Source organism: Papaver somniferum, chromosome 7 (assembly GCF_003573695.1).
Source record: "Papaver somniferum cultivar HN1 chromosome 7, ASM357369v1, whole genome shotgun sequence".
NCBI lineage: Eukaryota > Viridiplantae > Streptophyta > Magnoliopsida > Ranunculales > Papaveraceae > Papaver > Papaver somniferum.
This window is the reverse complement of record NC_039364.1, coordinates 210,247,196-210,263,147: the sequence shown is the minus strand read 5'-3', so window position 1 is coordinate 210,263,147 and position 15,952 is coordinate 210,247,196. Positions and strand designations below refer to the sequence as shown.

General features: G+C 38.3%; 1 long non-coding RNA gene across 1 annotated transcript; it reads right to left on the bottom strand.

The window, feature by feature from the left end:
• Nucleotides 1-250: 250 nt before the first annotated feature.
• Nucleotides 251-3,324, bottom strand: LOC113299479. The gene is made up of 3 exons (XR_003334967.1): nt 3,178-3,324; nt 1,100-1,185; nt 251-370 (listed from the first exon to the last, which is right to left on the bottom strand). It is a non-coding gene; the product is annotated as an uncharacterized LOC113299479 (long non-coding RNA).
• Between the last annotated feature and the right edge of the window lie 12,628 nt (nt 3,325-15,952).

Genomic DNA, 15,952 nt, shown 5'->3' with positions numbered 1-15,952 from the left:
AGGGTTCATCACATCCTTCAGACATATTCAGAACGTTGACACATGAGGATTTTTCTGTGACGCCCCGACTCTTAAACCTGCTTAGCTAATAGGTTTACAACCTAATTGAAGCATCAAATCAAGATCAACGATTCTAAGAATCATAATTACATAAAAATGAACTAAAAACCAAACCCAAACTGTTAAACCCAAACACTCTGATATCAATAAATGAAGAACTTTCAAGTGATATAAATATATTTGTGTGTTGTTTTACAATAAATAAACAGAGTATATATATAAAAGATACATAAACATAACTTAGTTCGGTAGCGCTTTAAACTACGAAAATGGATATCTTCACTGCATCATTTCTTCTGATAACTGAAAACTGAAGTGGGAACGAGTAATCACTAACATGCTTCGCTGTTCTAAAAGATTATGAATTGAAGAAACAAGAAGAAAACTAATCGATCAGCAATTTATGCATCATGAAGCAAGTGTCACTCTAACCTCTCCAAACTCATTGGAGAAGACGACGCGAAAGCAACCCTAAACAATAATAATAACATCGTCCACACAGAGTGCCCATACAAACCATGATTCATAATATTACCATCAAGATCAGAAAGTTAGACGAACAAGTATAATATGCACACGAGTGATTTCCCTCAAATAAAATAGTATATATAATATTATAATGGATGAGTTACCGCCCTACTAGGTAATATTCAAACGGATGAGTTACCGCCCTACTAGGTAATATTCAAACGGATGAGTTACCGCCCTACTAATGAAATAATTATAACAATATTTAAACGGATGAATTACCGCCCTACTAATTAATGTTGTCGACGGATGAATTACCGCCTTACTTAACTTATCTAAGAGCCGTGGGGAAACACAGACACTCCTTGCAGGGAAATCTCACAATGCATATCACACACAAACACATTTGTTTTAAACATCATACATACAAATCCATCATATATATCATACTTAAAGATACAAGAATAATACATCAAAGTACACATAACCATGCTCGAAGAATAGTAAAGACTCATCATGCTCGCAGATATAAGAAAGCTTAATGATTACAAGAAGGTTACAAAGTTCCCACCTGATATTGAAGGTAAACCACGCCTACCTCGAAATCCACAATCCAATGCTTCACCCTTTGGATCGACCGTTGTTAATAAAGACCAACTGTTAATCACACAAGCACTCAAGGAATTTATCCAAAAAGCTCATATAAGGTTCATGAAATATTATTATATAAATATATCTAATGGTAATGGTTATAGACTCTATTATGACTTTACACCTTTTCATTCTTTATCTCCAATATAGTTAAGGTTTACTAATCCAATCAGGTTGGTTCTATAGTCCATTAGATAAGTCTCAAGAAGATCTACAACTTTGTAGAAGGAACCAAAGGCTAATTCGGACCACAAGGATCCAACTCAGGTTCAATGGGGAAAATTGGCTCCAAGTCCAAGCCCAACAAATCGGCCCGTTAAACTAAGGTCCAATCCATCTAAGTCAACTAACGGTCACTAACAGTCCGAGGGTCAACGGACAGTCAACAATAGTCACGGTCAAGTCTGGTCAAATGGTTAACTCGGTCAACTGAGTCAACTCGGGTCTAAACAGTAAACTCGGTGAGTAATCACAGTTTCAACTCAGTCAGATACTGAGTCAGCTAACACAATTCAGTCTGACATCTGACTGGGATGACTAAGGTAACCCAAAACATCTGAGTTCAACTCAAGCAATACATCTCACTAAACTGAAACACTACCAGTTCAATTGAAATCTAATCTACAAATATATTTGAACTTAATCTCAACTACAACTTTCACTACAACAACAACAACACCTATAGCTAGACTGAAATCTTCAACTCAAATCACCACCCCAACCACTACTGCTGCACAACCCTGACAATACCAACCATAAAAACTCCAATTATTCACATACATACATTCTAAAGTCTTAAACTCACTAACCACCATTACTAGCTAAACATCAATCACAATACATCCTCACAGGCACCAACACCAATTCAATACCACCAACGATCTCCAGTTACACCTCCATGTAATTCAGTTCAACTCTGACTGTACCTCATTCCTGTACAAATCAATCCCATTTTGAAACCCCCAGCACTAGCTCATCTCATCTTCATCGATATCAAACATCAATTACAAGTCCTGCTATACCCACTGCCATGTATTCTATCTGTAATTCCCAATTCAGACTCGGACATCTCTGCCAACATATCCAAAACCAACTCGTTCCATAACATCTCCATTTACCACCAATCTGCATCATAATCAACATCCACTGATTAACCTAATTCTAATAACCCATCTTCACTATCTCAACAGCAACACCACCATTAACATCTTACTTCTGCTAAATTTAGTTCAATACCTCTACCACATACAAAACCACCATCAATTCTTCATGTCATACACATCCGCAGCTGCATCTAACAAGACCTCTGCACCTCCACTAGTTCAAAAATATCAACTAAACTCATCTCCACCAGCATAACCATATCAGTATCATCACACTCCTCCTTCACCTGAGTCTAATTCTTCTTCATCTCAATCACAACAAATAAAGCTTCATAACTTCCCCAAAATTGTCATCAACAGAACCAAATCCAGTTCTTCAATTCACCACCATCAGTCCTCAAAGTCACAAGTTCATTCAATAAACACATAAACCAAAACCCTTTTATCAACAACTTCAATACCATCTTCATCTTCAATTTCGACCACTATGCATAATGATCTTTGATAGCTTCTTCATGTTCTTCATCCGTCCCTTGAATTTCATCCATAACCATTCCCTGATTCTTTTGTCAATCCTCAACCACAGCATCTCCTTCAAAGACCTAATTTTCACATCCTCCTTACAAAACCCTATATCAATAATTCAAATCCAATCATTATTACTCATTTCATCTTCTTCATTTGAATTCTCCCAACTCAGGAACCCTAATTTTCATCTTCAATTCACCAAAACCCTAGCCAGTAACTCAAGTTTCCAAAGAAACCCAAAATTAAACCTAATACATTCTTTTTACCCTAATTGACAACAAACCCAAGAAATAATTCACCAAATCATACACAATTTCATAAACGAAAACAATCAGAACTGAAACCCTAAGTTAAATCTCAGATTTACCTTCTTCGATAACTCTGAATACAAAAATCGTATCAGCCTTCTCCTTGATCATTCGCTACCTCTACTGATCCCAAAATTTCTTATTTCAACTCTTAAATCTCGACCGAAAGAGAACCAGGGAAAGAAGCAGAAGAAGAGAAAGAAAAAGAAGAGTGAAGAAGAAGAAAGAAAAGTACGATTTTATCTACTCGACTTGGATAAGGCCGATCAAATTATCAAAATACAAAATGACTATTTTGCCCCTCGAACAACACTGACAATATGTCATTCGTCCGGTATCTGAATGACACGTGCGAGTAGTCTATTTCACGTAACCTTTAGAGATCTATCTAGTGATACTAATTTTGTATCTAAATTATTGTTAGATTAATTTCTATTAATTAAAATCTATGTTAACTAATCGAGTCATCAGCGGCTAAAACGTCTCTTGGTCATTACTAGACCAGTCAAATAGTGTTGACGAGCTTGAGGGTCCTTACATTTTCTCTCTTAGAACCATTATCAGTAAAAACTGACAGTGGATGTTTATCACATCTAATGCTCATTTTTACAAATTCATTGATCCTTTCTGTTAATAATGTTTTATCGAACCATTCACCATTTGAGCAACATTCATCAGCCCAAGACAGGTTAGAGGTTTCACTTGTGTTGGAAACGGCATTGAAGGCAATGGTTTGAGTAAAAATTTGATTAAGAATTTTTACTTTTTCGGAAGAAGCATTTTTGGAGAGGGTGTTGAGGTTATTTCCTCCATCGATGGCATGCTTCCTATAGACGTGTCTATTGTCTTCAAATACAGTCTCTAAGATATCCCAGGCATCTTTAGACTTAGTGCAGGTAGACACATAATGCTGAATATCTGGGGTAATGGCTTGTCTAATAACATTCAATCCGTCATATTTTTGCATTGCAGCAAGAGATTCTTCAGGACTGTAACTACCAACATCCTTAGGTAGAGATACATCGCCTTCTGTATTTACCGGAGGATCATAGCCCTTAACAACACGTACCCATGATTGAAAATCACGCGCTTGAAGAAAAGCTCGCATAGCAATTTTCCATCATAAGTAATTAGAGTCATCGAAGACTGGTGGTACGTTAATAGAGATAACACCTCTGTCCATAGAGTCAGATCGCTACAAACACAGACTTGTAAGGTCTTAAACGTGTTTGCCTGCTCTGATACCAATTTAAAAAGCGGGGGTCTAACAACACCACCCAATATTTCGCTTAGCAATCTGTATGGACAAACTCAAATATACTTTTAAGAGAATCAACAAGACTCAATCAATTGAAAGTATATCAACGAGTTTATATCTCTCTCTTGATTTGATTTCCTCAAACAGAAACTGCGAGTACTAATCAAATACAAGGAATAACTTGGATGGTACCAAAGACCAATACCCAAGTGTCAATCAATATCAATCAACAACCGTTAGGTCGGATTCTCCAATTGATTGATCTAACGCACAACCTGTCTTATTCCAATTAGAAAAATAAAACAATATAATGCGGAAATTGAAATAACACAGACACCAGATATTTTCTTAACGAGGAAACCGCAAATAAAGAAAAACCCCGGGACCTAGTCCATATTGAACACACACTGTATTAAGCCGCTACAGACACTAGCCTACTCCAAGCTAACTTCGGACTGGACTGTAGTTGAACCCCAATCAGTCTCCCACTGATCCAAGGTACAGTTGTACTCCCTACGCCTCTGATCCCAGCAGGATATTGCGCACTTGATTCCCTTAGCTGATCTCGCCCACAACTAAGAGTTGCTACGACCCAAAATCGCAGGCTTTGACAATAAACAAATCTGTCTCACACAGACAAGTCTATCAAAGGATCAATCTGTCTCCCACAGAAAAACCCTAAAGTTTTTGTTCCGTCTTTTGATAATAATCAAGGTGAACATGAACCAATTGATAATCCGGTCTTATATTCCCGAAGATGAAACCTAGATTAATCAATCACCTCACAACAATCTTAATCGTATGGTAGCGAAACAAGATGTTGTGAAATCACAAACAATGAGACGAAGATGTTTGTGATTACTTTTTTATATCTTTCCTATCGGAGATATCAAATCTTAAGCCAATCAATCTGATTGTACTCGTACGATAGAAGATGCAAGATCAGATCACACAACTACGATAAAAGTAGTATCGGTCTGGCTTCACAATCCCAATGAAGTCTTTAAGTCGTTAACCTGGTTTTAGAAGAAGAAAACCAAAGGTTAAAGGAGAATCGACTCTAGTAAACAAACTAGTATCACACGTAAGGTGTGGGGACTAGTTTTGCACAATACTAGATGTCTTCTTTATATAGTCTTTCAAATCAGGGTTTTGCCTTGGTAACAAAGCAATCAATATTCACCGTTAGATGAAAATATGATTTAGATTCAAGCTAATATTTCTCAACCGTTAGATCGAAACTTAGCTTGTTGTACACAAATGAACTGCACGCTTCTAGGTTTGTTGACCGTACCCAAACGTGTACATTGTTGGTTCAACAATAGTTAACCAAAAGGTTAGCCATATGAGCATTTCATATCAACCATGTTCTTCTTCACCATAACTAGTTCAAATGACTCAAATGAACTAGTTAGAGAGTTGTTCAATTGCAAGGAAATCTTATGTAACTACACAAGACACAATTGAAGCAAAGATGATTTGATTCACTTGAATCGGTTCATGAACTTTTATAGCCACGGTTTGCAAACTACGTTCCTTAGTCTTTTTAAAGTTTAAGTTCATAAATCATCTTCAGATATATAACCTTCTTAAGTTCGCACACTAGGTTCGCGGACTTAAGAAACCGGCATAGTTTACAAACTCCAGCAGAAAATCTCGGCAAGAGACCTTCCGCCGGTTCGCGGACTGGGTTCACGGACTGGTACTCATGCAACTAGTTTGTCAACTCCAGCTGAATTTCTCGGGATGAGAAGTTCGACAGTTCGCGGATTGAGTTCGCGGACTTGGAAACAAGCCATTCTTCCGGTTTCTCTTGATCAACAAAGTTCGCAAACTTTGGTGAAAGGAATGGGACTTATACTTAAATGTGTTTCCATAACAATGCTTATGTCCATCATTGGTTGTGTAATCTAAACTCTCATTCCAATCATCGAAACATTCTTAGAGGACGTTATATAGTTGTTACACCATTTCTCGTCAAAGCAATTTTCAAGATGATTGAAACATATCATGACTTCCGTCACTAGGTAAAGATAAACTTGGTCGAATCAAAAAGATTACCAACACATATTTCGAGATATAGATAGGCAAGGTATACTCGGCTCGAAATACCAAATGTGTATAATCTAAGTCTATATATATAGCATATGAATTTTTGTCTCAAGAAGTAGGAGATAGAGTAGATAGACTTTTGAGTGACAGATAAGTTCAAGTCTTCACATACCTTTTTGTCGATAAGTTCCACCGGTTCCTTGAGTAGTTCTTCTACTTGTATGATGAATCGCCATGAAGTCCTTGAGCTCAACTACACTTTCTATCCTAGTCTGAGACTTAGCTATAATAGACTAAAAATCAAGACTTATAGTTTTGATCACTAACATTGAAAAACATGCTTGAGATAGCAACGCATGCGAGTTCGACCGAGCAATGCTCTAACATTTTCTGATCCTCGAGCAAATCTAAAATAAAATAAAATCCTAACCCACTGTCGCAGGCATCACGATTGCACTTAGCTTGTGCAACAAGCCTTTGAACCCCTAGGTGGCCATAGTGGCCGAGTTATAGTCTCGGGAGGGTTTACGAGAGTCTTATCCATAAAACCTTTACTCCAGACCCTAGTTATATATGCAGAACCTTGAAAGGCACTAAAGAATCTCCTTGGTTGGCATACTCTCATTGACTACAGGTGGAAGTACCCTGCTGCGAAATTCCAATTGATGTACACGATTTTGCACTCACATACTAAAATTTATATATAAGTGACAGATCTCTACTCAGATAGTCGCACTATGGACATCAATATCCGGAATCAACAAATCACATGAACATATTAAGAAGATGGATATAGAGAAAAACGTAGATGGTTCTGATGTTGACTAAGGTGAACATTGTTTCTCATATCTGTCTGAAGGCCACTGCCAAGATGAACCTATCCTAATGGACTGAGATACTGGTCTGACTAATATCAACACAACTGGCATACACAAGGGAACCAGTGGTCTACAATCCTAATTCTAGATCAACTCAGCTGGCAAATACAAGGGAACCAACGGTCGATTTTATTGAACAGTTTATTCCGGTTGGTCTGGTCTAAACTTTTTTTTTTTCATTTGTTTTCCAAAAAGTAACTCAATCACTCTACTTCATCCCAGCGGTGGTAACATCTCGATACATGTGCCCCACCAAATCACTTAAAGAAACATATTTTAAAAAGAAAATAAAATAAAAACAGAAGGTGAAAATGACTCAACGAGATATGGAGAAGCTACCTTGTTATTTCTAACACCTGAGCTCTATGCTTTTATGAATAGACTCTATTTAGATGCTTCCATCCACTCAGATTGGTTCCTCAACTCTTACAACCAAGATGATTCTATCCACTTAGATTGGTTAGTGTTATCCTTAATAAGCATAAATTTCTAGGTTCTGGAGTTTAATAATGCAACTAAAAAGTTTCTCCAATACCCCTAAACTTAAATCTAACATTGTCCTCAATGTTCTAAAGATAAAATTTAAAGCATGAACAAGGGGAAACTGTTACCACTTGAAGAAAAAGAGTTAAGGAAAGATATTATCGTGTTGCATGAGCATGGGTTACCTCCCAATAAGTGTTAAGTTTAAAGTCTTCAGCCAGACATTACGTGCCCATAAAATGGCTAATTACCTTTTAAATCGTATATCAATAGTCACAACAACTGTGGATCATCAAAACCAAATAAAACTGCCACTAAATGAGACAACTGCATAAGATCAGAAAAATGAGCAGACGGAGCACAACCTTATCGAAAGTTTCTTGGAAGACTACTGGATCTATCTGGGGCACCCACTTGGGCTTCATATGAGTGTCTTGAAAAACAAATCCATCCGAACAATGGGTTTCTACTATATGGATTTCCTCCTGGACAGTATCATGGGGATCGGGTTGTGGAGTCTGAATAGACTCAAGTAATACCTCAGATGCGCTAGGATGGAGTCCCAAGTAAGGAAATTCTAATATGGGTACTTGACGATCATAAGAACCATCATTACCCCCAAACTTAGGGTAATCACTACTCTCCGTAAGACCTTTAACTATTGTTTGGATTTCTGGATCCTCAGAGTCTTTAAAATACTCAGGAACTTCTTTTAGTTCTCTACCCCCAAACTTAGGGTCATCATTACTCTCAGAAAGACCTAACACTATTGCATGAATTTATGGGTTTGTACAGACCTATCAGCTAACTGCAGTGTTATCTTGGTATGTTTCAATTCACCAAGTCCCAGTTGTAAGTTGACATGGTACGGAAGTAAGTTCACACTAGCCCCTAAGTCAAGTAAAGATTTCTCTACCCAGTGTTTTCCCATTGTGCAAGCAATGGTAGGGGCACCTGAGTCTTTATACTTAGGAGTTGTGGTGTTTTTAATGATCGAACTTACATGACTGGCTAAAAAGGCTTTTTTAGGGACACTAAGCTTTCGCTTTCGCGTACACATATCCTTGAGGAACTTGGCGTAAGCCGGAAGTTGCCTAATTGCTTCTAGTAACGTAAGGTTTATGGTAACTTTCTTAAAACCTCCATTATGCCATTAAAGTTGGATTTATTCTTTGTTGGTACTAGTATTTGTGGAAATGGGGCTCTAGGCATAAAATATGGCCTCTCAGGAACCGAATTGGCATCATCAGAGATTTTATCAGTCTCCTAAGCTATGGATGGTCCTGAGGGGTGAAATACAGTATGCTCACTATCGGGCATGGTTACCTTATTGTCTACAACTCTACCACTCCTAAGGGTTCTAATAGCATTCAATTGATGTGATGGTTTCTCTCATACTTCATGAACTCCTCTAGGGTTGGGTTGCGTTTTACTAGGAAACCTACCGTTATCTCTTTCACTTAAAGTATTAGCTATTTGACCTACTTGAAGTTCTAACTTAGCAAGGGTCTAAGCGTTAGTTTGAAAGTTCTGCTTGGTTTCCTGTTGAAAACTAACATGGCTTTGTGCTAACATTTCCTGAGTTTTTGCTAACATCTTAATAGATTCCTCTAAGCTAGTGGTAAGCACGTATGTATTACATTTTATACCCATATTTATATTAGCTAAGACTCGATATTTTGGCTAATGACACTATTTTAGAGCTTTTGCAGAAAGTTCAAGCAAATCCAATCACCGGAGAATAAATATCTAAATTGGAGGTTAAATTGCGTTGTTGCTACACAGACTGCCAAAAACAGTGGGTGGCCTGGTATTTCTATATATCAGCACCAGGGAAGCTAGTTCAGGGACATCTCATTTAATGGGCTAAAAGATGCATAAGTTATTTTCCAAGCACCTAGTCCCATTTGAACTGGTGGAGTTTATATTCACAAGCTGGTGTAGATTGTTCCGAGATGGACAAAGATTAAATGATACAGTTCTACGACCAATGAAGTGTTGAAAAAAAACGGGTTTTTTGTTTTAAAACCGAATAAGCATGGACTATGATTTGATCCCTAGACCTATTGCCCACCAATTGTTTTTTCATGTGAATAGTTAAAACATTAGTCCCACATAGACTAAAATCTAAAGAATTTTAAACTTAAATACCATAGAATTGGCTAAAGGGAATGGCCCTTTGGGTCAACACACTTTTGTGTGAGGGAGAATACCTAGACTAGGGAAAGGTTTCCTTTCCCGTACGCATAGTGCTTCGCGCCGAAGCACGCACGCCGCTGTCCGTCTGGTCGGGTCGGGTCGGGTTCGGGTTTGTGGGTTCACAGACCTATCTTTTTGCTGAAATTTTCAAACGTGTATCTCACTCCGATTTTTTGGTCAAAACAAAAATCTTCTCCTGTTGGCATGTGTGAGAAAACACTGACAAAAGCTAATCTGACAAAGTTGTTTGTTTCCTGCTTAAAGTAATTCTGACAAAGCTGTTTTCCTGCCTAAAGTAAAAGTTGTTTTCTGACAAAGCTGTTTTCTGGAAAAGTCGCTTTCTGACAAAGCTGATTTCTGCAAAAGCAACACTCTGATCTATGTCTGGCAAAAACAACTCTATGATTTGGTCTTGCACTGTATTTAAACACACATTACTAGTATTTCTGTCATACGCATGGTTTCTTGCATGGCTTGTTCCTCTTGTTTGTAACCTCACAAAACACTATATAAGAGAGTAGTTTTCAGCTCATTAAACATAACAGAGGAGAAGTAACTTCTTCCTCTCTTATTCTTCTCTGCTACTATTTTATTTTCTCTGTAACTATTTTAACTTATTCATAAATCTCTGCCAAGTTCTTAGAGTACCTTCTTTGTATGCTACATTGGGGGGTACTATCAGTAGTTGTATCCTGGAAGTGACTCGGCAGCTGCTATAGCATCTTAAGGAGTAGCAGGCGATATTGCCTTTAGGTCAGCGTATCTCATACGTGCCTCTACTAGTTCCTGCTACCATTATCTGTGCATCTCCAACAACATCAGTCAAGCGTCGGTTTGAGCTAAGTATTTTCTTCTCAATTATTACGATTGTTGTTACATTTTCTCCAACAATCTAAAGGCAATATCCTTCATTACTAAATTTTTGTTGTAACAACATGGGAAAGAGTACTGTAGACAAACCCCCAAAGTTTAATGGAAAAGACTTTAAACGATGGCAGTCCAAAATGTTATTCTTCTTAAAAGACCAAAGGTTAGATGAAGTTTCCTTAGAAAGACCCTCGAGAAGGCTTCATGACCGTGGTTATGAAGATAGACTGGATAGGTGGACTAGGAAGAATACCTTGTGCAAAAACCATATTCTTAACTATCTGGATGACTCCTTGTACGACTTTTATAATGCAACAGAAAATTTTACTGCTGTTGATTTATGGGAAGCCCTGAAAGAAAAATATCTTGCTGAGGCTGTTGGAAGCAAGAAGTTCTTGGTGGATAGGTTCCTGGAATATTAGATGACTGATGAAAAGCCTGTAGTAGAACAATTCATCGAACTCCAGCTAATCATCAACGAAATTCTTGCTTAAGGCATGCATATTGATGAAGCTCTACAAGTATCTGCGGTGATTGAAAAGCTTCCACCCTCATGGAACGAGTACAAGAGGAGGCTGCGACACAAGAATCGTGAAATCACCATGATAGAGCTGGGGAAAAAGATCCAAGTTGAAGAACTACTGTGTTGCAAGGACAAGAGCCTGATGCTGAGCAAAGACATGTCCAACAAAGCTCATGTCCTAAATGATAATGCTGCAACAAAGAAAGAGCATGATGAAAAATCTGCATCCAGCAAAAATGGTAACAAACGTCGTAACTCCAAAGGTAACCATCTTAAACCAAAGGGTGGTGTCTCCAAAAACACCATCAAAGGTGACTGCTATAACTGTGGTAAGACCGATCAAATGGCCAAAGACTGTAGGGCGCCTAAAAAGACCAAAAATGGTCCTAAACAAATAAAAAAAGGCAAACATAGTAGATGATTCTGGATATTTTACTGGCATGGTGTCTGAAGTCAACCTTGTCTCAAATGTGACCAATGTGAGAGACTGGTGGTTAGATTCTGGAGCCACCGGGCATGTCTGCAAGTTCAGAAATGCTTTCTCCTCCTATGACAAAGTAGGAGACGATGAGAAATTGTTTATGGGTAACTCTTCCACCGCGAAAGTGGTGGGAAAAGGCAAGGTTGAATTGAAGCTCACTTCAGGAAAAACTCTCGCATTGAATGACGTGTATCACGTCCCTGACATATGCAAGAATCTTATCTCAGAAACCATCTTACTTGGTAAAGGTTTTAAATTTGTAGCTGAGTCTAACAAAGTTGTAATCTCTAAGGGTGGTGACTTCGTAGGAAAAGGTTATGCCACTGAAAACATGATTAAGCTTAGTGTAATTTCTTTGAAATTGAATGTTAATGCATCTTCTTCTGCTTATGTTTGTGACTCCTCACATGTATGGCATGATAGACTAGGACATGTTGATTTCAAATCCATTGAAAGACTTGCTAATTTAGGCTGCATTCCTAAAATAAACATTGACAGAGGTCATAAATGTGAAATTTGTGTTGAATCTAAATATGCAAGAAAACCCTTTAAAAAAAATGTTGAACGTAGTATAACTCCCCTAGAACTAATCCACTCGGATTTAGGAGATTTGAAATCAACACCAACTAGAGGTGGTAAAAAATGGTACATCACTTTTATCGATGATTACTCACGATACTGTCAGGTTTATCTTCTTAGAAGTAAAGATGAAGCCTTAGACGCTTTCAAATTATATAAACTTGAAGTAGAAGACCAAAGAGGTGTTACAATTAAAACTCTTAGGTCAGACCGAGGCGGTGAGTATGTGATACCTATAGGAGAATTTTGCAAACTTAATGGCATCATTCATGAAACTACTGCACCTTCTTCACCTGAGTCGAATGGAGTAGCTGAAAGGAAAAACAGAACACTCATAGATATGGTGAACGCTATGTTAGATAGTTTAGGGCTACCTACGAACTTGTGGGGGGAAGCAATTCTCTCTGCTTGTTATATCTTGAACCGATTTCCATTTAAGAAATATGACAAAACTCCATATGAATTATGGAGAGGTAGACAACCTTCCTATGCATTCTTTAAAGTGTGGGGGTGTTTGGCCAAGGTGGCCATTCCTCGCTCCAAGAAAACCAAAATAGGACCTAAAACTGTGGATTGTGTTTTCCTATGCTATCCTGAGCACACTAGTGCTTATAGGTTCATGGTCATTGGTCAGAACACCATAATGGAATCTAGAGATGCAGTGTTTTTTGAACACATTTTTCCTTTAGGGTCTGGACCTCGCAAAAGGGTCCACGATGACCTCTCAGATGTTCCTTCGACTAGTCAGCCCCCGTCTCTAGATGTTGAGACCGAACCTAGAAGAAGTAAGAGGGTCAGAACCGAGAAAATTTTCGGTCTAGATTTTGTGACTCTTACTGTAGAGTTTGAACCCCAAACCTATAAGAAAGCTATGAGTTCTCCGGAAGCTCCCTTGTGGGAAGAAGCTTCAATTAATGAGTGGGATTTCATTCAACAAAACGAAACATGGGAGCTTGTAGACTTACCTCCTGGTAGTAAAACCATAGGTTGCAAGTGGGTCTTCAAAAGGAAGCTTAGAACAGATGGAACTATAGAAAAACACAAAGCTAGGTTGGTAGCTAAGGGATATTGACAACAGGAAGGATTAGATTTCTTTGACACCTATTCACCGGTCACAAGAATAACTTCTATTAGGATGTTGATTGCCATTGCTTCTATTTATGATTTGCATATACATCAGATGGATGTTAAAACTGCATTTTTATATGGTGATTTGAATGAAGAAATTTATATGGACCAACCTGAAGGTTTTGTTGTGAAAGGGTTTGAAGACAAAGTATGCAAATTGAACAAATCTCTGTATGGTTTAAAACAATCACCTAAACAGTGGCATGCAAAATTTGATCATCTAATGATATCTAATGGCTTCAAGGTTAATGAATCTGATAAATGTGTTTACATTAAATCTGCGGATGATTCTCATGTTATTGTGTGCCTGTATGTTGATGATATGCTCATATTAGGCAGTAACCTTGATATTATTAATACCACTAAAAGCATGCTTAACGAAAATTTTGACATAAAAGACTTAGGCCCCGCAGATGTAATCTTAGGGATGAAAATCAGAAAGACGTCTGATGGATATAGTCTTAGTCAATCTCATTATGTTGAAACTGTACTTAAGAGATTTAATCATGAAAATGCTAAACCTGTATCTACTCTTTATGATCCCAATTGTAACTTGATAAAGAACAAGGGTGAGGGAATTTCTCAACTGGAGTATTCTCGCATTATTGGCAGTCTTATGTATTTGATGAACTGCACAAGACCTGACATTGCCTACACTGTGAGTAGATTGAGCAGGTACACTTGCAACCCTGGGCAGGATCACTGGAATGCTCTCTACAAAGTTCTACGGTACCTGAGAGGAACTTCAAACTATTGCTTAAGTTTTGGGATGTATCCTGCTATGCTAAAAGGGTATTGTGATGTTAACTGGATATCAGACTCAGATGAGTGCAAATCCACTAGTCGGTACATCTTCACACTTGGAGGTGCGTCTGTGTCATGGAATTCTTCCAAACATACATGTATAGCTCGATCGACCATGGAGTCTGAGTTTATCGCCTTGGAAAAAGCTGGAGAGGAAGTTGAATGGATACGACGTTTCCTGGGAGGAATTCCACTCTGGCCCAAGCCTGTGTCTTCGATCGCAATCCACTGTGACATTCAAGCTGCTATTGGTTGCGCAAAGAATAATGTATACAACGGAAAGTCTATGCATCTACAAAGAAGACACAAGACACTGAAACAACTACTCTCTACTGGTATCATCTCTATAGACTTTGTGAGGTCTAAAGAGAATATTGCAGATCCTTTGACGAAAGGATTATCTAGAGAGGTAGTTAGATCCACATCGAGGGGGATGAGACTTAAGCTCATAGAATAAATCGCCATGAAGGATACTCAACCTTGTGAATGGAGCTCCAAGATCAAGGTTCAATGAGACAACTAATTTTTGGTGATGTCGGAACAACACTATCTTAGTCCCTCCCTATGGTGTAACTGCGTGATAGTGATACCTACATGATTTAGGATGATCTGTAGAGATCTTAATGAGTACCATGGCTTTGCTTAAAGCGGGGTGTGGCAGGACACTCTTAATGGACTCACCTATGTGGATGTTGGAAGTGGGGCCGCTTCCTATGAGAATTTGAGCTGATTCTCTAGAGACATTCATTAAGTCCGGGGTTTATCCCACGGCCAAAACGGGCACAACGGCAAGAGCTTGGCAGCTTTTCTTCGAGACATCAAGCGTGGTTGTTATTTCTGAATTGCATTCATTGTTGGCGGTTCAAGACATTGTGTTCACCGTTTCAACAAGCAGTTCCGGTAACCTCTCACTAAGTTAAGTTTCAATCTCTGGGACACCTTAGCCTATTTTTGATGTATTATGTTTTCTCGTATTTTTTGTCGACATGTTTTATCAATTATGTGGGGGATTGTTGGAAAAAAAGCAGGTTTTTTGTTTTAAAACCGAATAAGCATGGACTATGATTTGATCCCTAGACCTATTTTCCACCAATTTTTTTTTCATGTGAATAGTTAAAACATTAGTCCCACATAGACTAAAATCTAAAGAATTTTAAACTTAAATACCATAGAATTGGCTAAAGGGCGTGGCCCTTTGGGTCAACACACTTTTGTGTGAGGGAGAAGACCTATACTAGGGAAAGGTTGCCTTTCCCGTACGCGCAGTGCTTCGCACCGAAGCACGCACGCTGCCGTCCGTCCGTCCGGTCGGGTCGGGTTCGGATGTGGGTTCACAGACCTATCTTTTTGCTGAAATTTTCAAACGTGTATCTCACTCAGATTTTTTGGTCAAAACAAAAATCTTCTCCTGTTGGCATGCGTGAGAAAACACTGACAAAAGCTAATCTGACAAAGCTGTTTGTTTCATGCTTAAAGTAATTCTGACAAAGCTTTTTTCCTGCCTAAAGTAAAAGTTGTTTTCTGACAAAGCTGTTTTCTGGAAAAGTTGCTTTCTGACAAAGCTGATTTCTGCAAAAGCAAC